Source organism: Pelodiscus sinensis, chromosome 6 (genome assembly GCF_049634645.1).
Source record: "Pelodiscus sinensis isolate JC-2024 chromosome 6, ASM4963464v1, whole genome shotgun sequence".
NCBI lineage: Eukaryota > Metazoa > Chordata > Testudines > Trionychidae > Pelodiscus > Pelodiscus sinensis.
The window spans coordinates 53,443,599-53,470,580 of record NC_134716.1 but is presented as its reverse complement, the minus strand read 5'-3'; the positions used below and the strand labels follow the sequence as shown (position 1 = coordinate 53,470,580).

General features: G+C 41.2%; 1 long non-coding RNA gene across 2 annotated transcripts in view; it reads left to right on the top strand.

The window, feature by feature from the left end:
* Nucleotides 1-26,558, top strand: part of LOC142830059 (uncharacterized) — a 202,106-nt gene extending 175,548 nt beyond the window's left edge. For both annotated transcript variants that reach the window (XR_012905085.1, XR_012905083.1), the window contains one exon: nt 26,287-26,558. This is a non-coding gene — a long non-coding RNA (uncharacterized LOC142830059). The remainder of the gene's footprint in view (nt 1-26,286) is intronic.
* The last annotated feature ends 424 nt before the right edge of the window (nt 26,559-26,982 follow it).

Sequence of the window (26,982 nt, the reverse complement as noted above, 5' to 3'; positions counted from 1 at the left end):
TGTAAATGAAACACAATTTGGCTCCTTGAAGTGCAGCCAAGGGGAGAATTTGGCCTAGAATATGTAGTGATATATTCACAGCATAAGCCAATGATTATATTACCACATAGAACAGAAAATTGTTTTTAAGCAATCAAAAAGCATTAACAGCTTCAAAGGAGCAATTTCAGTGCCTTCTGTGAGTGCACATTAAGAATAACGCACAAATCTCATTTCAATCCAAATGTGTTCATTGACAAGATACTAGATTTGGAGGTGGAGGAATTTAGCATTCATTTCCTCTCTGTGCTCAGGAAATGGTGATGTGCAACAGTGCAAACATAGAGGCAGATATTCAGCTAGTGGGAATTGTCATTCCTCCATTCACTTCAGTGAAATTTGACAATTTACACCAGCAGAGAATTGCCCACTAATATAGTGGATGGAGCAGCACCCTTTTCTCTGTCATATTGGATTAAGCTTCACTAGTGTAAAACCAGTTAATAACATCTGCTTTAGGGGTTTACAGTTTACACCAATATTACCCCACTAAGTGAATTCACTTAATGTAGGTCCAGATTTTTCCCTCAGTTGTGTCCTTGCAACATCCACTGAAGAACAATGAGAGTAGTGTGTTCTTAAATGAGAGCATTATTTGGCACTGAAGCCTCAGGCTATTCTAGTGAAAGGGCCTCTGCTCTTATCTGTCACTTTTGTGCTGGAAGTTCTAGATATGAACACTCTCTTTCCACTCCTTCCCCTCCCCCTTTATAAAAGAGATTTTGGGAAAATGGGAAGTAGGAGAAAGAGTTGCAAGAGAAAATTTAACATAATACAACCCTACAAAGAGTATCTGTAAATCCTCTTATTCCACTTAGGCTGTTTCATTTGGAAATCATTGTTTTTCATGCAGAGTGCATGTCAATTACTGAAGGTATTCATCTGGCTTTAAAATATGCCTTGTTTATTACACTTATTATGGCATGGATATGGAGGACACTAACCATAATATGTGAAATCACATTCTTTCACTGCTGCATTACAAATCTCATTGGAAGCAATGAATTTGCTTTATTTAGACTTATTCCACATTAACAGGTAGGGGAATATAGATTGTTTCATCCTCATAAACAAGGAAGACCTGTTAGTGATTTATCTCTGATTTTTATGGATTTCTTTTTAGCATATGCAGTATACTAAGGTTGATTTTAGGCAATAAACAATAATTGTATTTTAGTTATTTGATGTTAGTGCCATATTATATTCAGAATTCTGGTAAATTTCTCTGCTCTATTTTTCTTGTGCAGACCTAAAAATATAAACAATGCTCCTACACTACCTTTTCCTCTCTCTCTCTCTCTCTCTCTCTCTCTCTCTTGTGATCAGTGGTACTTACTAAAATGTGCTAAATATAAATATACCAAAAATGAAAGTCTGCAATTATGCCAGTTGCTACCCTTCAAGGATTCACTGAAAAGAGAGAGGGTTTAAATTTAAAGCAGCTTTATAAGCCAACAGAGCTAAAAGTTAATTAGAAATTAATTCCATATTCTGTATAAATTATTTATGTTAAATCATGTGTAACTGTATAAATAATATACATTTAAACTGACAATTGTAAACATAAAATAATTAACAATAAAGGGGAAATATTCTTCAGTAATACAGTCCTTTTGCCAAGTCCAATTTAATTTTATCATTTATAACGTTAAATGATAATCTTACATTTGTACTTTATATGCAAGTTACAACAGATCGGTTCATAGCTACACTCTCTCTCGCTCTTCCACATATATTCAGGCTATTTGCAAAACTCCTATTGTTTTACTCCATAAAACAAAAAACATACCTTAACAAATATACATTACAGTCTGATCAGTGCAACTTAATTCTAGCAGATAAATGGAGGTATAAAACAGGAAAAACTTAGGAACAAATCCTCAAGACTATCCTAGCTGGAGGTTCTCAGAATCTAATCCAAGTGCTGAAATAGATGTCACACAACACTGTTACATTTTGGTAACTGTTCTTTTCCGATCAGGCCATTGATGCTTGTATAATGCTGTATAAACAGCTTGTATTAACTACAATCTAATGAAGAGCCTATGCCGAAAATGTAGATACCTGAGAACTCCTCTCACAAAACATTAATTGATTTTTTTTTCATTCATGTCTGGCAACAACAAATACCAAGCAGCTTTCCCTTTGTTAGTGTAGGTGTCATTAATGCACTTTCCGCATCCATTTAAATGCAAATCCCCTAGCAAATAATCACTTGGAGGGGAAAGAAAAAAATAATATGTTCAGCTGAAGACAAAGCTGGAGGGATAATAGAAAGCATGAATACAGTGCATAAAAAAACAAAATTACCAAAAAAACCTTAGGATCTCCAAATGAAAAACACATAGCTTAGAAAAATTCTCAAAAGATTATTACAGCATAGCTGCATGTAAACATGATTCCCAAAAGGTGAAACAAAATGGATGTATTTTAAATATATAGCAAGATAGAACTATATGAATGCGTTTGTGTGCATGGAATAAACAACTGGGGCTCATGCTGGACTCATATGCTGCACTCAAAATATTGGGTTCATCAAACATTTGTTATTACACAATGAATTCAAAGCTTTTCACTCATTCACATTACTGTATGGTTATATAGTGCTTTGGGGATGGCATTTTTCAGGAGAATAGGAAATGAACTGGGACTTAATACACATAATTACACTTGAAAACTGCAACCCTGAGCTAACTCACTCTGGGGAGATTTAGTACTATGCTCATGGCAAAATATATGTCCTTCTCAAGGCACATTTATGTGGCAAACATTCCAGAAAATAGAAAAAATAAACACAATTGTTCCCATCCCACTATCATATGGAAAAAAAAGTTGCTTTGCCATCTGGAATGAAATAGGCTGTCTGACATGTAGCATGTTAAATAGACCACTTTAATTTTGCTGTATTGCATATTTCATGGTGACCATTTGATAGTCCCTCCCAAAATAAAAACAGAATTTAGAAGAATTATTCAAGCCATGCAGTGGAAGAGATACAATGTTATTAGGCAGCATTATTCAGTTTTCAAGAAACATGATGCCTCCACAAACTAGTGTGCAGACAGGGATTGGCTGAGAATACTGCATTGATTTCCTTGACTACTCAGAAACCTGAAAACCAAAGAAAATGTATCAGTGTACTTGATGATACCCATAGATTGTGCTTTGAGGATACAGCCATGCACTGAGAGCAATGAGGAATTATATCACCTCAAAAGCAACATGAGATGGGATTGTATCTTTAAAATGGCATTAGTTGTCCCCTGTTATGCCTGCCCACTCCTTAGACCTCAGAGGCTGTGTTTCTCCTTGCCCTTGCATAACTGCAAATATCATGTGGGCAAAACCATTACAGCTCACATTTGCATAATTTGCAAAAATGGTACAGATACATATAGAGATGCAGGATTGTGAGAAATCCAGGAAGGGGGATGTAAAGAAAGCATTGGAGCAAAATTTGAGGTGGGCAGGGAGCAGTGCTACTTAAAAGCAATGAAGAAAAGAGGGAGAAGTGATTTACTGGGAAGGGGTGGGGGGAGGGAAGAAGCCATAATGTATTTGACTGGTTTTTAGTGTTGGGAAGGGAGGTATGTAAAGAGAGCAGGTGGAAGGAGGTGCTCCTCCCTGCCAGGCATGGGGGTTGGGTGTCTTAGGTACAGGAAAGCTCTACTTTACCAAACTGCCTGATATGACCTCACCTCCAGGCCCTTTCCTGCCTGCTGTTCCCATGCAGGCAGGCTGGGCCAGGTAGGCTGGGGGCTCATGCTACGTTGCCTGCCCTCCTGGTGTTGGGGCCATTCTGGCTGCTCCTTCTGCCCAGTGTCAGTTCAGCTGCAGAAGGAGGGGAGGGGTGGCTTCACAGGCAAAGAGCTGCTTGGTTGTTAGGCCTGCCAGCTTGGCACAAAGAGGCTGATACTCATCACCTGTTGCTGTGGGTTGTGACCACATCTCCCTGCTCTCCAGTCTCCAAGGCCACTACCCTAGGGCAGGGAGAGAAGGGACACACAGAGGCGTTGAGCAAGACTTGCAGTCATAGTAAGGGCTGGGGCTGGACTCCAGTGGGTGAGACAGAAGAGGTGAGATTTTGGGTGGACCCATCTCCCCTGCTGTCATGGGTGCGCATGGGGTGGTCACACAACCTTGCACATGCATCTCTCTCTCACTCGCTCATTGCTCTCTCCAACCCTAGCATTTTACTCTGACCCGCCACCCACACGCCAGCCTTCTAGGCAAGCAGTTAGCTCTTCACTTCTCCCAGGCCTGGATGGATCAGAAGGTCTCCAATCTCTTCTTTCCTTCACAGACCTGAAGAGGGTAGTAGCACCATGGAAATGTTTTTTCTCCTCATAGGCCTAGAAGGGTAGCCACAAAATAGGTTTCTCACCTTCCTCCAGGCCCCAAAATTACAAGGTAGGCGATGTCTACACTATAAAGAAAAGTCAGAAAAAGAGGCGCAAATTGCGAACTGCAATTTGCATATCTTTTTCTGCTTTTCTTCCAAAAGAGGCTGTTCCAACATTTAGCCCATCTAGACAGGCCCAAATGTCAGAAAAAAACCCTCTTTCAGAACCCTCGTGAAACAAGGTTTATAGGGATGCCAACAAAACACATCCACTTTTCCGACATTTTTTTCAGAAAAGTGGACACTCTGTGGACACAGAGCTTTTCCGGGATACTGGAGAGTATCCCGGAAAAGCTCTGCAGTCTAGCCATACCTGTAGAGAGGAATAAAGGGAGGAGTGGTGAATATCCATTGCCATTTTTACAGAGAAGAGAAGGAGGAAGAGGACTAGGAAAAAAGAAAAGCAGCTCATGGCTTATCCTACAATCCAGTGGTTTTTCCACCACAGGAAGATGTGGTGGAGAAAACATATTCTATGGACAAGACCCAGATAAGGTGACCTTTTCAAAAGGCAAAAACAGGACACAGGTAGGAGCTCCACCTTCTCCATGGACCTGCCCCCTATCCCTCCTTTTCCTTAGGAGCCCTATGTCCAGCCAGACTAAAAGCTGGAGCTGTGCCATGGGAAGAACAGCCCAGGGAGTTCTGGCTGCTGTAGAAAGTCCAGAGATCTCCACCTGCTCTAGGCAGGGTCTGGACAGCCTGAGAGAAGCCCCCACTTATGTCCTGCCCCTTGGTGCATGACAACCAGAGCAGACAGAGGGTCTGTGGCTTCCCACAGCAGCCCAGGCCCTCTGAGACACTCTTTCCTCTTGGATTAGGCTTCTAGCCTAGCCAAGGAGCAAGACCTCATGGCAAGTTGAGGCCGAGGCCCACCTCAGTCCCCACCCTCTCACCACAAAGAGGTTGGCACTTCCCCTAAAGCCTTAGGCAATTACACAGTGGCACTGCAGGGGATCCTAGAGCTAGTTAGTTCATTAGTCATTCAATCAGAAACAGGGACGTGAACTTTGCATTTTAGCATTGTCCTGCCAAATCTGGGATGAAATGCTTACTGTATACCCATAGAGTTGGCAGGTCTGCTTGTGTGTGCAGTGCACCAGGGGCAGTCACTCTCTGACCATGTTGGTAGTAATTTTTTTCATAGGTAACAAATTTAGTACCTCATTTCACTTCCTGCCTCATCTTGTCCATTGCTTTGACTTTCTGCTATTCTTCTAGATCAGATAAGTAATAATAAACATAACTGGAGCTAAGCGAATAATTTGCAATGAATAATTTATCAGATTAATTTACCCTCTTTCTGCTTCTGGAATATCTGTGAGTAGATCATAATTTCTTTTAATGTATTCATTATTCTAATTTATTCAAAAAATGTACACTGTGAAGTTTGCTGTGTGTTTGCAATACTGACAATTCCCTCTATATTGCTCAACCGTGAGTAGTCACATGCTATTAATTTTGCTTCCTGATTGGATAACTATTTGGGCACAAATGAATACTTGCATGTTCTATTTAAAATCAATTTTGCTACATGGCTATGCCCCACTGCCTATATATAAAAACTTCAGAGGGGTAGCCGAGTTAGTCTGTAACTGGAAAAACTTAAAAAATAACAAATAAATGTACCTTAAAGACTAACAAAACATGTAGATAGTATCATGAGCTTTCATGGGTACACAGTGACTTTAACCTGCCTGGGCACTCATTAACTGATCTCAAAGTTTTCTCCAACAGGTTTCTGTGTGTTGCCTTTTCATATATCTGATTTGTGTCCATTAATTCTTTCCCATAGAGACTGTCCAATTTGGCCAATATAAATGGCATTTGATGGCATAGATCACATTAGTGGATGTGCAGTTAAATGAGCCCCTGATGTAGTTGCTGATGTGGTTGGGTCCAGTGATGAAATTGCTTGTGTAGATGTGTGCACAGAGTTGACACCGAGGCTGACTGCAGTGGTGGGTTCTTGGATGAGTATGATGGAGGTACTCTTCTGGCGCTGTCAATCTGTTTTTTCACTTCTCCGGGTGGATATTTCAGTTTTAAGAATGCTCTATAAAGACCCTGTAGCTGTTTGTCTCTGTCTGTGGGATTGGAGCAAATCCGGTTGTATCTTAGGGCTTGGCTGTATACAATAGATTGAGAAATGTGTCTGGGATGGAAGATAGAGGCATGAAGGTGAGTGTAGCAGTTGGTAGGTTTCCAGTATAAGGCGATGGAAATGTGTCCATCGTGCAATTGTACTGTAGTGCCAAGGAAGTGGATCCCTCTTGTGGACTGATCCAGGCTGAGGTTGATGGTGAGGTGGAAGATGTTGAAATCCCTGTGAAATTCTTCAAGGGTCTCTTTCCTGTGGGTCCATATAATGAAGATGTCATCAATGTAGCGTAAGAAGAGTAAGAGTGCTAGAGGGCAAGAGCTGAGGAAACATTCAAAGTTAGCCATGAGGACGTTGGCATATTGTGGGGTCATACAGGTGCCCATGGCTGTGCCACTGACTTGAAGATACAAATTGTCTCTGAATCAAAAGTAGTTATGGGTAAGGATAAAGTTGCAGAGGTCTGTAACCAGGTGTGCAGTGGTGTCATCAGGGATGGTGTTTCTGATAGCCTGTAATCCGTCTTCATGTTGAATGTTGATGTAAAGAGCTTCTACATTCATGGTGGCCAGGATGGTGTTTTCAGGAACATTATTTATGTTCTGTAGTTTCCTCAGGAAGTTGGTGGTGTTTTGAAAATAGTTAGATATGCTGGCAACATAGGTCTGAGGAGAGAGTCAATATAGCCAGATAATCCTATTGTAAGTGTGCCAGTGCTTGAGATTATGGGTCTTCTGGGATTTCCAGGTTTGTGTATCTTGGGTAGCAGATAGAAAAATCCTGGTTGGGGATTGGGGGGTGGGGGTGTTTGTGTAAATTTGGTCCTGGGAGCTTCACAAGCAATTGTTAAGGTTTTTTGGTATTCTTATGTGGGATCAGAGCAGAGAGGTTTGTAGAATCTGGTGTTGGTGAGTTGTCTGGTCATAATCTGTTCTGTTCATGATGACTACAGTGCCCCCTTTGATTATGACTCTAAAATTGTTTTTGAGGCTGTGTATAGAATTGCATTCTGCATGATATGTTATATGTTGTTTGCTGACAATGTCAACCCATGCATGTTTGCAGAAGCAGTCAATGTAGAAGTCAAGACGCTCATTACAACCATTAGTAGGGGCCCACACAGAAACCTTTCTCTTGTGGGATTGGCAGGGAAAGAGGTGCAAGGTCAGTGTGTTGTACATTGGTGTGTTGGAAATATTCCTTTAGGCAGAGGTGGCAAAAATAGACATCGGAACTTAACTTCATTTACAAGTTTGGGACCCATCACAAAGGTATGAATAAAGACATTACCTGGCTAGCACACTACCTTCCACATCCTACCTTAACCAACCAAACAATGGGTACTTATGAATAATTTGCACCTTCTCTATCAGCTTCATGTAACATGGACACTCTAATTCACTATTTCCCCCTCCCCCCCCATCCCCTATTTATCTTGGAATTGGACTTTTAATACTCCATTCATCTGAAGATGTGGGTTATACATGATACCATCTACATGTTTTGTTAGTCTTTAAGGTGCTGCTAGACTATTTGTTCTTTTTTAAGTTTTGCCTACATATAGGGTTTCTAGGAGTTCAGTTTTAGAACAGAATGCCTGGTTGAAAAAGGACCTTGGTGCCTTCAGTTGGCACAGAAGACCAGTTGGTTCAAATATCTGGTTGGCAGTGCAGCAGAGCTAAGGCAGGCCCCCTATCTGCCCTGGGTGCAGCTCCCCTAGGTGCATTGGGAGCCAGGGAGGCTCCATGCACTCCTGCACCCCTGAGTGCTGGCTCTGTAGCTCATTCAGGCTGGGAACTGTGATCATTGGGAGCTGTGGGAGTAGTGCCTGCAGGAGGAGCCTCCTTTGCCACTCTTGTGCCTAGGGATGATTGCAGGAACTTGGGAGCTGCTTCCTGGGAGCTGGGGTGAGTGCTGCCAGGACCCCACAGCCTGCGCCCCCTCTCACATCTCAACTCCCTACCACAGCCCTGAGTGTCTTCCCTGCACCCTACAGCCATCATCCCCATGCCAGAGCCCACACTCCTTGCAGGAGCCTTCACGCTCACCCACCCCATACCTCTGCCTCAAGCCAGAACCCTCTCCTGAATTCTGGCCCCACTCAAAGCCTGCTACCCCAGCTGGAGTCCTCACCCTCAACCTCTAAGTGTCTGCCCCATCCTAAAGCCCTCTTCTGCACCACAAAATCCTCATTCCTGTCCGCACCCCAGAGCCTGCACCTCCAAATGGAGCCTTCCCCCTCCACATCCCTACCTCCTGCCCCAGCCCAATAAAAAATGAGTGAGGGTGGAGCAAAGTGAGCAATGTAGAGAGAGAAGATGGAGATGCAGGAAAAATGCTTCAGAGAAGGGGTGGGGCATGGGTAGAGACTCAAGGAAAGGGTGGGACTGGGGTGCTCAGTTTTGTCTGACTGGAGACTTGGCAACACTACCTATGTAGGAATCTTATCTACTCTCTAAAGTTGGTTTAACAGATTTGGCCCAAACCACTATGAACAGAAGCATCTTGAATGATTTTAAAACACACTTTAAATTGCTTCATGTAACACTGTTTTAGTCCTACTGTACATAAGGCCTCAAGTGAATTAAAGACAGGGACAGCTGACCTTTGTACTAGCTATGTGAAGTTAATTCAGTCACACACATACACAACACCCCCCAACATACTTTACTGCCAGAATGCCTCCAGTTTACTTCACATTCTGTAACAGCATATGCTCTACTACAGACTGATCTCACAAGCATGGGATTTGCAGATTACATCTGTATGGTGGCCTAAAAGGGGCATTGTAAACAGCTGCAATGCTATTGGTCAAATGATATATGGTAAAGAAAGTGCACCAAAGGAAAAAACAGAAGATTTGTCTATGACTTGAACTTTCCCACACCCTTTGTGGCTATATTTTGACAGCAGTAGGAGGTGCGGCTTTTTGTTCTGACAAAGATTTTTTAATCCTCCAAATTAATTCAGTAAAGTCATATTTATGGTGTTCAGGCCACACCCTGCACCACTAAAGCAAAAATGTTTAATTGAAGCAGTGAGAGTTTACCTCTCTCTCTTCCTGCCTGTAGGGAAACTCTTTCTTTAAAATCATTTAAAGAATTCTCACATCAAGCTCACCCAATACTTAAAGTGTCCAATTAAAGCAATGAAGCAGTGGAGCGCAGCATACGTGTGATATTTATGTTCTGGGATCACTAGGTTTTTTCTAGTTCTCTGACTGATACTGCTCTCAGACAGCTGAAGCAGTTGACTTAAATATGCAAACATTCTGTTAACTCTTACTTACAAGAGTTGTGTATAGGCAGTTGTGGAGAGATGCAGAGCCTACTGTGCTGAGCCAAAATGAGACAATGGCAATTTGTTTGCAAATTTTTGTTAGTGATCTTGGAGGAATTTGTTTAACTCATTTGGTTATATTAGCCAGGAGGGTCACAAATGGTAACACTGAAGTCTCTTTAACAACTATACTTTGAAGCCTTGAATTTGACTCCAAGTCAAATGTACTCAGAACACTGCTTTGCTTCCTCTTTAGCAAACTCATGCTAGAATCAAACAGAGGCCATACCACATATTATCTAATCTACTAGTAAAAGAAAGTGGAGAGGTAATATCTTTTACTGGACCAATTTTTGTTCATAAGAGAGACAAACTAATTACAAGGTGGAACACATTTTTTAGCATAAAAGATCACACGTTATAAGAAACCATTCAAGGTGAAGAGGGCAGTTTGCATGCCTAGAACTGAGGAAGGTTAATGGGTTATAGATTATTGTAATGAGCCATAAATTTAGTGTCTTTATTAAGTCCATGATTTTTAGTGTTTACAAAGTTATGAATTTAGGCTCTAGATTTTCAGGGTATTTAGTTGAACACACTTAAACAGAGACAGCTACACTTACCTTTCTTTCTATATAGGCCTTATTCTAATATGGCCTCTATCACCAAAACATCTGATTTCCTGGTATGTGTGGACCTGAGTTCGCAAGGTGCAGAATACCCACTGCTCTTTGGGAAGTCAAAATCTTGCCCTTATTGGACAATAAATAATTGAAAAACATTTTCTAGACTCTGAACTGTGTACACCTGAGAATTTTGCAACAATGTAACTACCAAACAACTAATGTAAACTTTTATAATGCAATAACTTACCATGGTTTAAATTGCACCCACTTTCATCAGTGCAGTGGTAATGAACTATGGGTTTGCACTGGGATAACTACTCTGGCACAAAAAAATCTTGATGTACACCAGTCTATTGTTGCTCTATATTCCAGTTCACAGAATTCTAACACTGAGGCTAGGTTTATACTGCAGCCTTCCGCGAAAGCTTATGCAAATGAAATGCAGAGTAGACTATTGCCACACTTCATTTGCATAATTAATGAGGCTCCGTGTATGCACAAGAGGCTTTTGAGCAAAAAGGAGCTGTGTAGATGCCTCCTTTTTGTGCCAAAACCCCCTCTTGCACAAGAGCCGTTCTTCCTCATTTTTTCAGGAAGAATGGCTCTTGCGCAAGAGGGGGTTTGGGTGCAAAAAGGAGCCATCTATACAGTTCCCTTTTGCACAAAAGCCTCTTGCACAAAAACGGCTGCTAATTAATTATGCAAATGAAGCACAGCGATATTCTACTCTGCACTTCATTTGCATAAGCTTTTGCGGAAGAAGGCTGCAGTATAGATGTAGCCTGAGCCTTGAATATTATAGTACAGTGCTACCGCAAGAGCTATATTGCCTAACCAAACATAGTACTGACCGAAACTAAGGGCTTTTCTATACTTCCTTTGCTACAGCTGCACCACTCAAGGACAGCAGAGCCTGCTTAAATGTGGAGGAGGGCCAAGATTAGGGCCCTCCCTCTTCTTCCACTGGAGTCCCTGTTCCCAGCCAAGCTGGAATGGATCAGGAGTGCTGATCCTGAATCTGCTTGGGAGCGAGAGGAATAGAGAGTAGCCCATGGCCAGTGTCCATGCCTTGCATCAGGTCCCCCACCCAGAGCAAATGGAGTGTGCATGGCTCCTCATAGCTGCCCACATCGTTCTTACTATGGCTGGGCTGCAACCCCCGCAGTGGGAGCTGGGTCCAGGTAAGAGTTGTGCACAGGCAGTTGTGGAGCACTGCAGAGTTACTGTCCTTAGCAGGGTGGGAGGGTTCATTGGGTGGGGACACATGCTGTGGGCTGCTTTTGTCCTGCCCCAGTCCAGGCAGGTCAAGGGTCCATAGCATAAGGTCCAAGCACCAGCTGCCAACCTACCTGGGGGAGAAGGGCCACCGGAGGCGAGGAGAGGCCATGACCCCCATTTCAGAGCTCCTGGCACCACTGTAGTGCATAGTGAAGCAGCTACCTACAATCATTTGGAAAGCTCCTGGAGAGGAGGAGCTTCATCGAAAGTACTGTCTACACGGACAGGTCGTATAACTATGTCACTCAGGAGGATATAGATTTTCCACACTCATAAGTGACGGATTTATACTGATATAAGTTTCTAGTGTAGGGTACGCTTAAAAAGACAATTCTCAGCATGCACTGAATTCTATGTAGGATTTTTCTGAGAAAATCTCTTCTTTGACTGTTATAAAACCTTGATCAAGAATCTGGATGGAACAAGCCCAGAGTGCTATAAAGATTCCTTTGATGTTGAAAAGCCCAATCTCACTTGTTTCAATTGCATTTGTATTATAAGTAATAGGTACTGGTCATGTAAAGCTATGGTTACATCACACGGATGCAACTGTGCCTCTGTAGCACTGCTAATGCAGACAGTCTAGCTGATGGGAGCTAGCTCACCCATCAACTTAATTACTCCAGCCGCTGCGATCAGTGGTAGGTAGCTATGTCATCATGTAATTTACAATGGTGCTCAAGGAGGTGGCTTATACACACCACTGAGTAATATAATTTAAGCAGACTTAAGCTGAAGTGAGTACATTGCCTAAATGGTGGGAGAATAGCTACCTCAGTTTGTCCCTCTTAACAGAGTATACTCTAACCGGGGCGGCCCGTGAGCCTAGGCAAACTAGGCAGTTGCCTACGGCGCTGCCGGCCCTGGCACCCCGATGTTGACGTCACAGGGTGCCGGGGCATCCCGTGAGTAAGTCACGGTCATTGACGGCCGTGCAGGCGGGGGCGTCGATTGCGCCTTCCGCCTGGGACATCAGCTGCCGCAGCCGGCCTCAGGCCACTCCTGTCTCTAACAGGGGTGGGCAATAAAATGGTGGCAGTTCACCAGAGTTAGCCACTGGCAGGCCGCCATCACTTTATTTACCTACACCTCCACCAGTACAGGTGTTTGCAGCTCCTGTTGGCTGCAGAATGCTGTTCTCAGCCAATGGGAGCTGCAGGAAGTGGTGCAGACCGGGACACTGCTTCCCACAGCTCCCATTGGCTGGGAATGGTGATCCATAGCCAACAGGTGCTACAAACCAAAAGTGCAGGAAAATACAGCCAAATCAGCCTGCCAGGGGCTAACCCTGGCAAACCATGTCTGGCCAAATGGCTGGTTAAAACAAAGCTGTTCTAACACATTGTCACCAGAAAAAGTCTATGGATCACATAATTATCTACACCTAGCAGATGTGTTGCCAGCCATTAGAGTTAAAGTTATCTGAATAAAAGCTGATCCCATTGAAATGAATTGGAGTTTCACCCTCACTCTTAGTTCTTTGAGAGGAACCAGTGGGGGAAAAAAGTCTATTGGCCAAATGTGGTAATAAGATAGCTTAGAAAATACAGTCAACTGAACTAGTTCTGTCAATGGTGGCATAATTATGTATAATTTGTGCTAGTGACTATTCCTACGACGCCAACATTACATAAATGTATATCTGTTTCACTGATTTTTTTATTGGAAAAAGAAAAACAAAACAAAAAATAATCCCAATACTTATTTTTTTTATTTGCAAAGACTTTGTTTCAAATTTTATATTTAATATGTTTTCCTCTTTTTAATTTGCCAAATGTTTGTTTCATCGAAACCAAACTTTTTTTCTGAATTGCTAGTAAACTAAAAAATCTGTTATTCATAATACTCAGCTAATTACTTTTTCTTATTTTTTAACATCAGGGTGACATTTTGAGTTGGCTGCTTAATTTTTATATTTAAAAAAAAGAGCTAGCTGGCCAGTGAAATATGTGTCCCTAAGCTGTGATGTCAGTCAGACGAACTACAAAGATTTACTTGCTCATTCTTGGAGTCATGGTTTTTTAAAATCTTTTGTTCATCAGTTACTTAAATATCACAGTATTGACTTTTTTTCGGAAAGTGAGTTTCCTTCAAATATATTAGCAAAATGAAAAATAACTATGGCTGCATTTGTTTTCAATGACAAATTTCTATACTTCTTCTATCACCGCCTGAACATTGCCAATAAAATGTCACAACCATAACCACTCAGATTATCAAATTGCAATTCACACTCTGTTACAGTTTCCCTTTAATATGTTTTTATCCATCCTCTCCCCCATGTTTTTCACTGATGCAGCCTGGGATAGTGTTAACACACATCAAAAGGGATATATTCCATTCTGTATTGAACAGATGGCAGATAGAGGTGTGTGAGTAAAACAGGCTATAGCTGTGGGGTGTGTGCTCACTGATATTAGCTGTGCTAACAGTTCTCCAGTTCCATTACGTGTCAGTGTTCTTGTGAATGTTGCTTTATGAGGATTGTATAGTCAGCAGCTCACTGGGTTGTAAGTGCCCACAATGAATTCCTCCTTTTCACATGGATGCTAAAATTAAAAAGTGGTTATTGTAGTTCAAATGTAATATTGTTTTTCATCAGCTTCACATGCTCTCACCTTGAAGATTCTTGCAATACATGCACAGAATAAAATATTCCAAAGGGAAATCTTTGTGTAACACATTTTCTTGGGGGGGCAGGGGAAGAGTTTGTTTCTCAACCACTAACTGTACTCCCATGCCCAAGCATTCTGTGGCTTCCCTTGTGCTAACATGGTCCCCAATTCACACAGAAACTTGAAGGATTATGTAATCAGTTTCGATGCAATCTCCATGATAGTATTTGCCACAAGTCCGTCTTTGTTAAATAGCATTAGCAAAAGAAGCCACAATCATATAAGAAATGAAATACACACAAATTGAAATGTGAAAAGTAAGAGGGCAGGGAGAAACTCGCAATGCTTTTAAATACATTGATGTACTGTGTATTTTATTTTACAGTGTAAGTACTAGAACTCTAATAATGTATATGCTGTGTTGTTGTAGCCATGTTGGTCCCAGGATATTAGAGAGACAAGATTGGTGAAGTAATATCTTTTATTGGACCAACTTCTGTTTGTAACAGAGATAAACTTTTGATCTTACACAGCGCTCCTGAAGAAGAGATCTCTGTCAGCTGGAAAACTTGTCTCTCACCATAACAAAAATAGGTTCAATAAAAAAATATTGCCTCACCCCTCTTTTCACACTATTAATTTGGCATACAAAAATTGCAAAAAGTTTTCTGTGATGAGAGGAAATCATAGCTGCTCTTTAAAATAATAGCTAACTGTGATACAATTCATGAAGACAGAAGATAATTGTATTAGTAGTTGTCTGTTGTCTTCAAGAATATAATAAGTTAACTCCAAAATTATCTGGTAATTACATGGTAATGTTAGCATGCGTTGTCATGTAATTACCAGTGTAGTTACCCTGCTGTTAACATGAAATTATGTGCATTATTTTACACTGGCTCATGGCACCATTGTTCTCCTACATCATTTTTATGGGGAAAATGTCATAGGTGAATTTGTGGCTCTGAGAAAGATTCAAACCAAAATAAAGATATTTATTCCTTTGATTTCCTCTAGCTCTTACCCTGGACACACCCACCACAAACAGGTCTACACTTGACAGATGAAATGGTAATCTGGTGGCGAGGGGAAGGAACAGAAAAGATGTTGCAATTTTAAGTTCTGATCCGCCAATTAGATCGGTGTGGCCAGACCTTTGAGAGTGTGTGCAATAATCCCACCAATTTCAGCTGAATTCCACATGACAAGCTTATCTGCATGGTTCTGAATGCAGAATTAGGCCTTATATCAGAATATCACAGCCCAAGTTGAGCTCCTTCTTCTGGACGTTCTCAGGCCATGTGCTCTAAGCTTACTGACCCTGCACACAGCTGAGGCACTGCCTCTTGCTCAGTGATTCTTCTGAGCAAATTCTTGAAATGTAGCCCCTCTGTCTAGCAATTCCTTCTAAGTGCTAAGACCACTATGGTCCCACAGTCTAGACCCTGAAACTAGAGGAGTCCAGGGGCATTGACACATTAACTTACCCACACACTTTCCCAGAGCTCCAACCATGTGGATACTCTGGTTTACAGTTTCTCTCTCTGGGGATATGTGAAACTTGAAGTGCATAACACACACTTTGCTAAAAATTCCAAAACCAATTAGGATACGTCTACACTGCACAGCTATTTCCGATACCAAATTGCATATCCCAAAATAGCTACTCCGTGTCTACACAAGCACCCGTTATTTTGAAATATTTTTCGACATCCCAGTAATCCTCATTTCAAAATAATCTATTTTGAAATAGATTCAAAATAAGATATGCAATTTGTGTTGTGCAAATTGTGTATTTTATTTCAAGTTTAGGGTGCTGTGCAGATGCACCCTTACTTTTTACTTTAGCAAGAGAAATATACATATATAGGCAAAGCTATAAACATTATTTCATAACTCAGTTTCCTTACCACTTTGGAATGTTCTTCAGGATTTGGGTGAATGTCCTCTCAGGATTCCAAATTTCATCTCTGGGAACTTGCTCCTTGTGTCTTCTCCTCTGGCAGAACCATCCCATCTATAGGACAGTTCAGGGCAGCCACCCCAGTTGTTCCATGGATGGGATGACTCTCCATACTGAGGACAGCCTGTGGGCAGGAGTGGACAGGGGAATTACATGGGGGACCTGGAATGAGGCAGCAGCAGGGGTTGGACCCCCCCCGCCCCGCTGCACTCACTGCGGGTCCTGCCTCTGCAGGAAGCTCTGCTGCCACCCTGTACCAGACATGTCCAGTAATCCCCAAAGCTATGTCCTTGGAAGATGGGGCACCATTGGGGAAGAGAGTGAGATGATGGCAGGAAGGGACAGTCCCCCTCTCCCGGATGGCAGGGACTCCCAGGACGGATTACACAACTGCTCCAGGTAAGGATGGCATGAGTCTGAGACCCATGCTACATCGGATTGGGACGAGCAGAAGACTGGGAAGCTACCAGACATCTGAAAGGAAGAAGACACCTGGGCTGTGTCTAGACTGGCAAGTTTTCCACAAAAGCTACTGCTTTTGCAGAAAAACTTGCCAGCTGTCTACACTGGCCTCTTGAATTTCCGCAAGAACACTGACGATCTCATGTAAGAAATCAGTGCTTCTTGTGGAAATACTATGCTGCTCCTGTTTGGGCAAAAGTCCTTTTCTGCAAAAGCTTTTGCACAAAAATGGCGATCGGGGCTTTTTTGCGCAAAAGCGCATGTAGATTGGCATGGATGCTTTTCCACAAAAAGTGCTTTTGCGGAAAAGTATCCCTGCCAATCTAGACGCTCTTTTCCGCAAATGCTTTTAACGGAAAACTTTTCCGTTAAAAGCATTTGCAGAAAATCATGCCAATCTAGATGTAGCCCTGCAGAACAGAGGCAGCAGTTCCAGCAAAGCCCAACAAAAGAACAACTGCTTGAAAGTCAACAAGTGTTACAGTAGAAGCATCAACAGATCACCCCGACTTCCACGGTTGCTTGGCAATGACCACTCTTGATACCCGGCCAGCAGGAGGCCTATGCAGCAGCCCAGCATTGGCAACTAGCAGGACTCCATATTTCCTACTGAAGCAGGAGCTTTTACCTCAGCAACAGTCACTGCCTCCAATAGCCCTTCCTGCAACAATGCTCCCCAGACAATCCCCTCAAAACAAGAGCAGAAGGAATAAACAAGCTGTTTTGGAGGGAATTTTAAAGAAGCCTCTGTAAGTTAAAATCTTTTTGTCTTTAACATCCTAAAGTACATGGGTTTTGCCTGTCAGTAAAGCTGGATGCCTGGGTTCTCTCTGATATTTTCCCCTACTCATCTGATAATTGTGTGATCAGCTCTTAGATACTTAGTATTAAGTATTTAGTTTTAAATATTTAATATTGAATGTTGAATTGTTATGTAATGGATGTTATATGCTTGTTAGTTATTATATTGTTGCATATAATAGATATTGTTATAGAGCATTACATGATTATATTGCTAAATTGTTATGTTATAGAGTTAATTAAGTGACATTGTTTATGTAGTGCTGAGTCTTTATTAACCACACCACTCTCCTTTAAATTGTAATATTTACTGTTTTGTTTTATTATATGTTACCTCTCTATATATAATTTTGTTTTCAAAGAATTTAGTTCTTGATGAATCTATATCCTTGTCCCTCAAGGGGAAGGATAGCTAGCCTAAAGTTAGCAACCTTTTCCATGGAAAATCTATAGGGAGAGCCATAATCTTTAATATCAGAATAGGCAAAATTGAAAATAAAGGGTTTCTTTAATCGAATTCTTTATCTACAGGTGTTAACAGAAGATCTAAATCCAACACAGTTTACCTTCTAGCTGAGACCTCCTGCATCTCATACCCATTGCCCAGCCAGGGCACAGTCATTACCGTGAACAACTTTTTAATGTGTTCTATACATTCTTCCCTACAGCATGGGTGATATATGACCCAGATAAAGATACATTGAGGCATTCAGAAATATAGCAATACCATGAAATTGTCCAGCATTTGTAAGTTGTATATAGAAATATTCCCTCAACTGTCACACTGACCATCAGTTCATTTTGTCCTATATCCTGTCTCTGGCATCTGCTACAGCTTATACCTCAGAAGATAGATAAAATCCCTCATAATGCACTTCCTATTGTGCAATGCTGTACAGTAAAGGGTAAGCATGACCACTAATGAATTTGCTTTCATATGATCTACCCATTGTGGAAAACCTCATGGGAGACTAATACTTAGGTGAAACCATTTTCCTTCTAATACCATGCACAGCAATAAAACCTCGCTCGATTTCCAATTAGTATTTTCAGCATATTCATTCTGCTATTTTAGTTATCATTCTATATATGTAATAAACTAGAAATGGCATTTAGTAGTACCTTTGCATTGACTTTCATCTTCTTCCTTTCACTTAATTTTGTTCCTCTTTATTTTGAGTTTCCTTGACATGTATATGTCAAAATCTCAAACTGCACAGAACATTTTATCTAAAAAGGTAAGTAGTGTTAACTTGTAAGGCAATAAGTCATTTTCTGATGGATGGAATAGGAAGTCTTTCACATGTTCAGCTAGAATCGAATGCATTTTAGAATATGAAATTTGTGTATATAGCGTTCAAAAGAATGAAATCTGACTGCTGCTCTAGCTGGGATTAGAGAAGATAGGTTTAAATTCTAACGTCTGTCATTCCTTCTTTTAAAAAAATCTATATCCTATAATAAATATAATTTTGTAACTCTACCTGGAAAATTTAATAGACTTCCTGGGATAAATAATGTATTGATTGTCATTATTACCATTATCATTTAGATTTTTATTATCATTGATATTATGAGGATCTCTAGTTGCCTCAATCAAGTTGAGGCCCAGTTGTGCTCTACTAATATAATACATGACAGTCCTAAAAATTGCCTTAGCAAGCAACACATGAGATCAAAGAGGCATCTGGCCAATAAGTTTAGGGATATCTTTTTATTTTTGGTTTGGTTGAGGTAGAAATCGCTCATCTTCACCTCACTGTCGTTTTGGTATCATCTGCCAGCACATTTCACACACTGACATTTTGTAGGGGAAAGAGACATTGTGTGATGCTAGTGATAATAGCTATTGTGAAAGAGAATAATATACAAATACTTAAATGATTTCAGAAGAATGATGGCGCTTTGAAAATTCAATACCTAGAAAGAGGTACATGGGAAACTTTATACTGAATGGTTGAGTGTTCAGAGCATCTTTGGCAGTTGTATATAACACTAGCCATGCAAAACACATTATAATGATTCTATTAAAATGTATGTAACTGTAGATGTCAATGGACCTTAACTAGTTTGCATAATTTGATCTTTTGGGCTCCATTGTGAAGAACTCTGTGCATACCTGTGTGGCATGTGCATGGAAAATTAATCTAATCGGGCTTTTGAATATCTGTTCAAGTACTCAACCTTTTCACTTATTTCAGCCTATTTATATAAACCTTTACATTTAATTTTCCTACTCGTCAAAAACAAATGAATTGTGAAATAAAAATAATGGGCCAAATTTGCTCTGAAAAGTTACTGGGGTTGCCCCAGGTTGACACTGGTGGGAGAGCACATTTGACTCCAAATCTTTTCTGCAAATCCTTCTGTTCAATTAGTGTTAGCAATAAAAGTGCAGTGATGTAACCTTCTGAAGATTAGAATTTTTGTAACACCCACAACTGGGATGGAGAAAGAAATAAAACTAGCATTATTTGGTCTTAAAATACGTCAGTTCTTAGAGATACAGAAGCTACACTTTATAAAGGCATGCTCATTTGATATCTTTAATTTTTGTGCACAATATGTGGTTGATTTTGCAACATATAAAATAGCAATTCAAGTGTTAGACATTAATGATATTTATGGACTTTTTTATAAGGCAGAACAATTAATAATTTTATGGCTGAAAAATCTCATTTTTAATGTGTCTAATTGTAAAAATATTGCTAAATTTGGTCTGAAACCATTTGATTAAAGGAATAATTTTTTTAATAGCTATTATCATACACTGTACTCTTTTTTTAAAAAAGACCAAAAGCTTTAATATTTTTACCCTGGAAGCTTAACTCTAGTATGGCCCTCATCAATGAAGAATCTAAATACATTCATTCATTGGTTTAGGGTACCTTTGCAATTTCCTTGAAAGCTAGAAAGTATTAATATCCCTAAAGAGGGGGAAGTGAGGCAGAATACGTGCCACCAATGACACAGGAAATCTGTGTTAGGATGAAAACAGATCCCAGATGTTTTGAGACCCGCCTTTTGAGTGCCTTAACTACAGGACCATTCTTTCTCTCCATATGTGCTTTTCTAATAAACACAAAACTTATTTTTCCATGTGTTCCCAGCAGGTCAAGAATTCTTCCTCCTTTCTCCAGAAATTCCAGACACCATTGTCTCGTTTTCTTGGAAGAAAGCTTTTACTGGTGTTCAGCACACCTCCACTTTCCCTGACTCAATTTCTCTCCTTTTGGCTGCTCTGCCCTGGGATTCCACCCTACCCAGCTCCAATTACCTACTCCCCATAGGCTGATTGGGTCTCAGCTTTGAAACAAACAGGCTCTGGCCAGGGCCTCCTCAGCAGGGCACATTTCTACCAACAGGGAGACAGTAACTGAGGACATGAGTTTGGGTTGAGGGGAACAAAGGCAGGGAGCAGGTAGGATCCAGGATGATCATTCTGCCTTCAGATGATCATTCTGCATTCAGTATGTATTCTTATCAGATCTGACTCCTTCCCCCACCTAACTACTACAATGTAAAACATTTAAGCTCACTTAGGCCTCAACTCAGCAAAACACTGAAGTGTTTGCTTAGGTTCTTCTGTATCAGGGGACAGACAATAATTTTTCCAGGGAGGCCACTCCAAGAATTTGATAAATGGCCATGGGCTGCACTTTTCTACTATATTAATGGAGAGGGTGGTGGGTCTGGGACAGAGTTTGGATGAAGGAAGGTGCTCTAGTTAGAGCTGACACAGAGAGAATTTGGGTGCAGGAGAAGATTGTGACCTAGGGAAGAGGGCTGGAATACACAAGGGGGTAACCAGTGTAGGCTCTGGCTGGGAGACACTTACAGTAGGCAGCTCCTAACCAGCAGTCTAATGGGGCACTTAGGCAGGCTGCCTGTCTGCCACTGCCCCACACACTTCACAAAGCAGCTGGCTGCTGAAGCAAACATATTTCTGCATGTTCCTTGGGGAGATAGAGACAGCAGATCTTTTCACACTGCCTGAGTCTACAAGCACTGCCCCTGCAACTCCCATTGGTCAGTTTCCCGGAGCAGGCACAGCGTATGGCGACCGAATGTCCTCTACCCACATGGAGCACACACATGCAGAGACACACTTGCCCCAGTAGCTGGCTGCCTTGAGCAGCATTTGGCAGCCTGAAGGGTCATGATGTGCCAGATCCAAATGTTTGGTAGGCCATGTCTAGCCTGTGGGCCCATATTTAGATTCATTAAAGCAGTTAAGTGCATGCTCAACTTTAAGCAGCCGCTTAAGCCCCATTGAAATCAATGGGATTAAGCATCTATTCAAAGAATGTGATTTAGTGTTTTGCTGAATAAGGACGGATTGCTTCTCAGCTTGGCACCTTGATTCATTCTCAATTCACTGAGCATTCTGAACCTTACAATTCTGCATAAGGAACTTCATAATGTGACAGGTACTATTCAGCGACAGTTAATTTTTACCTATTGGGCTGTTCCATTTTAAGATTACACTGTAGGAAAATAATTATTTCATTCTCTCTCTCTTTTCTTGGCACTGGTAACTAATGCATTCAAATGACACCCTATGGTTACCTTTTTTATTAAAAAAAATATTAAAGCTAATGTTAAAATTATAGAATATACAGGTTAAGGAAATAATGTCTGCACATCTGAGCATAGTACTCAGATAATCCAAAGTCCAAAGTCTGGTTTAAGAATGATAAGATACTTATAGTACATAATCTACAATACCCCAAAGTTAGGTGAGCAAATTTAACAGGACAGTTTAAATATCTGAATCCGTATACTCAGGAATATTACTCATTACTCAAAAGTTGTACAGAAAGTTAGTCATAGAAAAGAAATATAGGAATGAGTGTATATTGTCCATCAGTAATTGAGTGTTTAAGATAGGTTGTCCCTTAGTAGCTATAGAATCCATCAGAGAAATATTTGTTACTACCTGATTTCACTTCTCATTGGCATGCCAGCCCATCTCTACTGGTGGTGTTGATGTCCTGTGTTGTGTTCTAGGTAGATGTCCCTCAACAACCTGGTTTGATACAATGAGTTAGCTGCATCAGGCACATGTAGCACTGTCCAATTCCACATTCTCTCAGTGCACACACATTGCTGGAGTCTCATGCACCCAAAGCTCTGACAACCACCATGTGAGTTTGAACCAGAGCCCCTAACTGTCAAGGGGGCAGGGTGGGAGGAGATGTTGCATGCTTTCTCTGTACCCAGGCTCTAATTAGCTAGAGGTAGGGGAGAGCGTGTGAAGTCTGCTCCCACTGCCAGGGCATCTAGAGGGATCCACCAGCTGTTCAGAATGGCTCGTTGTTTTCTCTGGGGAAGGGTGGGGGCAAGATTCCATGTGCTCCCCCACTGCCAGATCAATCAGGGTCTGTGGGAGAGGAGGCATGGAAGTGCCCTAGCCCTGCCCCTTCTGCCTGAGATCTTTCTCCTTTCGGGGCATCCCGGGGCCACTTCAATAATTTCTAATGCAGCCTCCGGTCAAAAAATATTGGCCACCCCTCAACTAGGCAATTCTGAATGCCTTTTTGTGTCAGTTTCCTGGCTCTGGAATCAGGCTACATTAGTGTCTCATTAGCATAGCAACACTTCCAGCATTACTTGTTCTGTTTCCCAGGGTGAAGGCTTCATTCAGCAGTATGCAGTTGACCAGGCCCTCCTGGTGAACCTGCAAATCAGGTGAAGCTGCCCCAGGGAGGAAGTGATTGCTAGCAACCCATTTGCTTATCACTTTAAAGGCTTGTGTTAGCTTAGGTTCTGTTTCATGTTTTCCACATAGCGGAAGCAGATGCATCCTTCAGAGTCCTCTCAAGCATTTGTGTACTATTTCCAAATGTGCAACATCTTGGCAGGAGGGTTCTCAGTGATTTGCTTCCTGACAGTGTTCTGCACGGCACTCTCTGCAATGTTCCTCACCATGGCACATCAGAAAACAAGAGAGTGAACACTGCAGTGTGGCACCAACATCCCTTGAATGTATGGTGCCACTGTGCCTGTGCTATAACTACTCCACTTCTTTGCCGGCCCCCTAGGAAAGAAATATCCCCTTCTTCGCTGGATGCCTGATGGCATTAAGAGATATCAGATAGCACCATAGCAGATCCCTTCAGGACGAATGAAATATGGGGGATCAAGGCATTGATCTTCTGCTATGGAGCTAGTACGGAAGAGTCAGTCACATCTCATACGATCTCCATGATGGTAATCTTATGTGTATGCTAGATGTGGAATCTGCATGTTCCATCAAAGCTGTTCTGTCAGAAAATCTTCAACCAACTCTTATATCATCAAAAAAAACCCACCTTTTTGTTAGGGAAGAAAAAGCATGAAATCCCCTTTGGGAAGCTATTGAAAGTTTTTTCTGATTTTTTTAAAAGTGCAAACATTATGGCTACATCTAGACTGGCATGATTTTCCGCAAATGCTTTTAACGGAAAAGATTTTCCGTTAAAAGCATTTGCAGAAAAGAGCATCTAGATTGGCATGGACGCTTTTGCGGAAAAGCGTCTGTGTCAATCTAGACACGGTTTTGCGCAAGAAAGCCCCGATCACCATTTTCGCCATCAGGGCTTTTTTGCGCAAAACAAATCTGAGCTGTTTACACTGGCCCTTTTGCGCAAAAGCATTTCTGGAAAAGGGTTTTTTCCCCAAACAGGAGCGTGAAAGTATTTGCGCAAGAAGCACTGATTTTGTACGTTACAAAGTCAGTGCTCTTGCACAAAATCAAGCGGCTAGTGTAGAGAGCTGGCAAGTTTTTGCGCGAAAGCAACCACTTTTGCGGAAAAACTTGCCAGTCTAGATGCAGCCTATGTGTTTCAGAGGAGGTGTTGCCAATGTCTTGATGTGTTGCTGTTACTTAGCAATAAGAGAGAGCCTCCACTTTGCTTCCTACTAGGAGAAGGCTAGTGCAGCATTTCTCATTTCAATAGGGAGATTATATCTATTCTGAGAGTTGCAGCAATTCTTAACTCACTCATTTGTGATGGTCACATCCTTCTCTTTTTGCTGATGCTACTAACAATCAGAGAAAAATGAAATAACAAAATCTGCACATGAGCCTTTAAGCTCTTCTCAGGCTGCAGTAGCTTTATTTTTTTCTCAGCACCTTAATTACAGCCTCTCCCCAAGTTATGAACGAGTTACGGACCAAACACTTGGCCATAACTCGATCTGTTCATAACTCGGACCCCATTGAGTTACATAGCGACCATTCTGTTTGTAAGCGCGGTTCGCAACTCGGGGACCAGCTGCACACCCTTCAAACACTGGCTTTTTTCCTGAAATTTATTATATTACTTTAAAAGACCCCTAAAAATTTGTTTGTTGGCCAAAAGACCTTTTCTAATTCTATTGGAATGGTCTGACTTCATCAGGAATGTCTCTAAGAACTACAGATAGCAATTTTAATAGAGAATGAAATTATTCAGACTAGTGTAAAAACAATCATTATATGTTGTTGCAGCCATGTTTGTGCTGTAGTTTTGTAGTTGCTCTTTGTTGCTTGGATGCCTGGCTACGATTGCAATTAACTAGTTATTCTCAAAGGCTTTATTTACTTTTGTTCAGACAGCTCTGGTGATATTAATTACTATTCCTATTTAAATTCCTCTCTGCCTCATCATCAACTATTCTCAAACAGAGATATTATATGAAAGGCAGCATCCTTTCTGTCTGTCCATTTCATAAAGCTATTGAGAACTGTGTATTGGTTTAGTGATCAGCAATGTGCAACCATCAGTTCTGAATTTGTTTTGGCTCAACTAAGTACCAGGACTAGATTTGCAAAGAGCACTTAGGGCACCCAAAATTACCAGGCTTTACAGTGTAAGCCTGCCTCCCAATAGAGTCCACAGCTTTGAGTTAGGCTCCCTATACAATGCATCGTGAGAGGTGGGCACCTTGGAATGAAATTCACAGACATCAGCATGCTAGTCAGGTAGCTGCCTAAGCTAGCCAGTAAAAAGTGTCAAGGTCAGGTATTTGTCTGAAATACTAAAATATTCATTGGGTCAGAGAGAGAATCTATAGCTGCTGATTAAGGCACTTATCTGGGAGACCCAGATTCCAGTTCCTGCACCAATTAATATTTAAGTATTTGATGAGCAGGAGGATGGACTGAGCCATTGATTGACAGATCTTATCTTCTATGAAGCTGTTGGACTAACTAAGCCAATCCTCAACTGGCAAATCTGATCACACATTTCATACAAACTGGCTATTGCAATGCTGGATGGCTATCTTTTGGTACCCAAGACTTTCTAATTCTGAGAAATTTTGTAACCAGACTGAGCCAGAGAGAGGGACCTAGATGACCGCACCTCTACCAGCTCTGGATAAACTCTGAGCAGAACCTGGAATGGATAGTTTGTCATATTTACTGGACCTCTCTGTATTCTTTTCCTTCCCTTCCTTATTTCTTCTCTTTCCTATCCCTCTCCTTTGCCTTCTATATAATAAGAGGCTGGCTTGTGGCTGCCAACTCTATATTTTGCTGCCATAAAGCAGCAGTTAAATGCAAAGCCCTAAATGGCCCAATGTTGATACAAGAGATCTCAGTGGTTAATAAGACTGGTGTGTCAGGCTCATGCCTATCTTTCTCCGGCAGTGAAGCTCCCAATGAGAATCAACATCAGAGACAGAAGCTGCATCTCTATCTTCCTTGTTCTTTTGTCTTCCCTCATGTGTGTTTGTCTTGTTTTGTCTTTCAGACAATTGAATTGGAATGTAACACTACCGGCAGCAGCAGCTCTTCTCAACTAACATCCTTTTTCCCCACCCCCAAAAAGACATCTTGAATATCATCTAAAAGACTATCAAATGTGTGTCAGGGGATGAGGAGATGTTTCCTTCTAAAAACTCTTCAGCTAAAGGGAAAGACAAGAGGAATATTGTTAAAATGAAAGCTAAACTACATATTTCAAATGCTTTAACTGTTTTTCCTTCTTTTCTGTACCTTTAATAAAAGATTACAAGATTTTAATTATGTATTTGCAAAGGCACTATGCAGGCTGAAGTTTTGGTATACCAAACCCTTATTGGATTTAAAACTGTTTAGAGTTGAGCAGTTTCAAGTCCTGTTACTACCTTCTCTGAGCTCATATATGCCATTTAAATTAACAAAATTTAACATTCCTATCAAAGTAAATTGAAAAGGAATAGAGACAGAACCTCACTTGACAAATATTGGTCGTATCACAGTACACAACACTGAATGGTATTTAAATACCATAGTGATAGGCAGAAGCACTGTAAGCAGATAGATTTAGATATTTTGAATGAAAGGCATTTATCTGGGCTCCCAAATATTGGTAGCAGATCCAGATATTCTATACAACCAATCACATATACCAACCTATTCATTTCACCATACAACTACAGAATTGATGCTTTCAATCTTGCCTGAA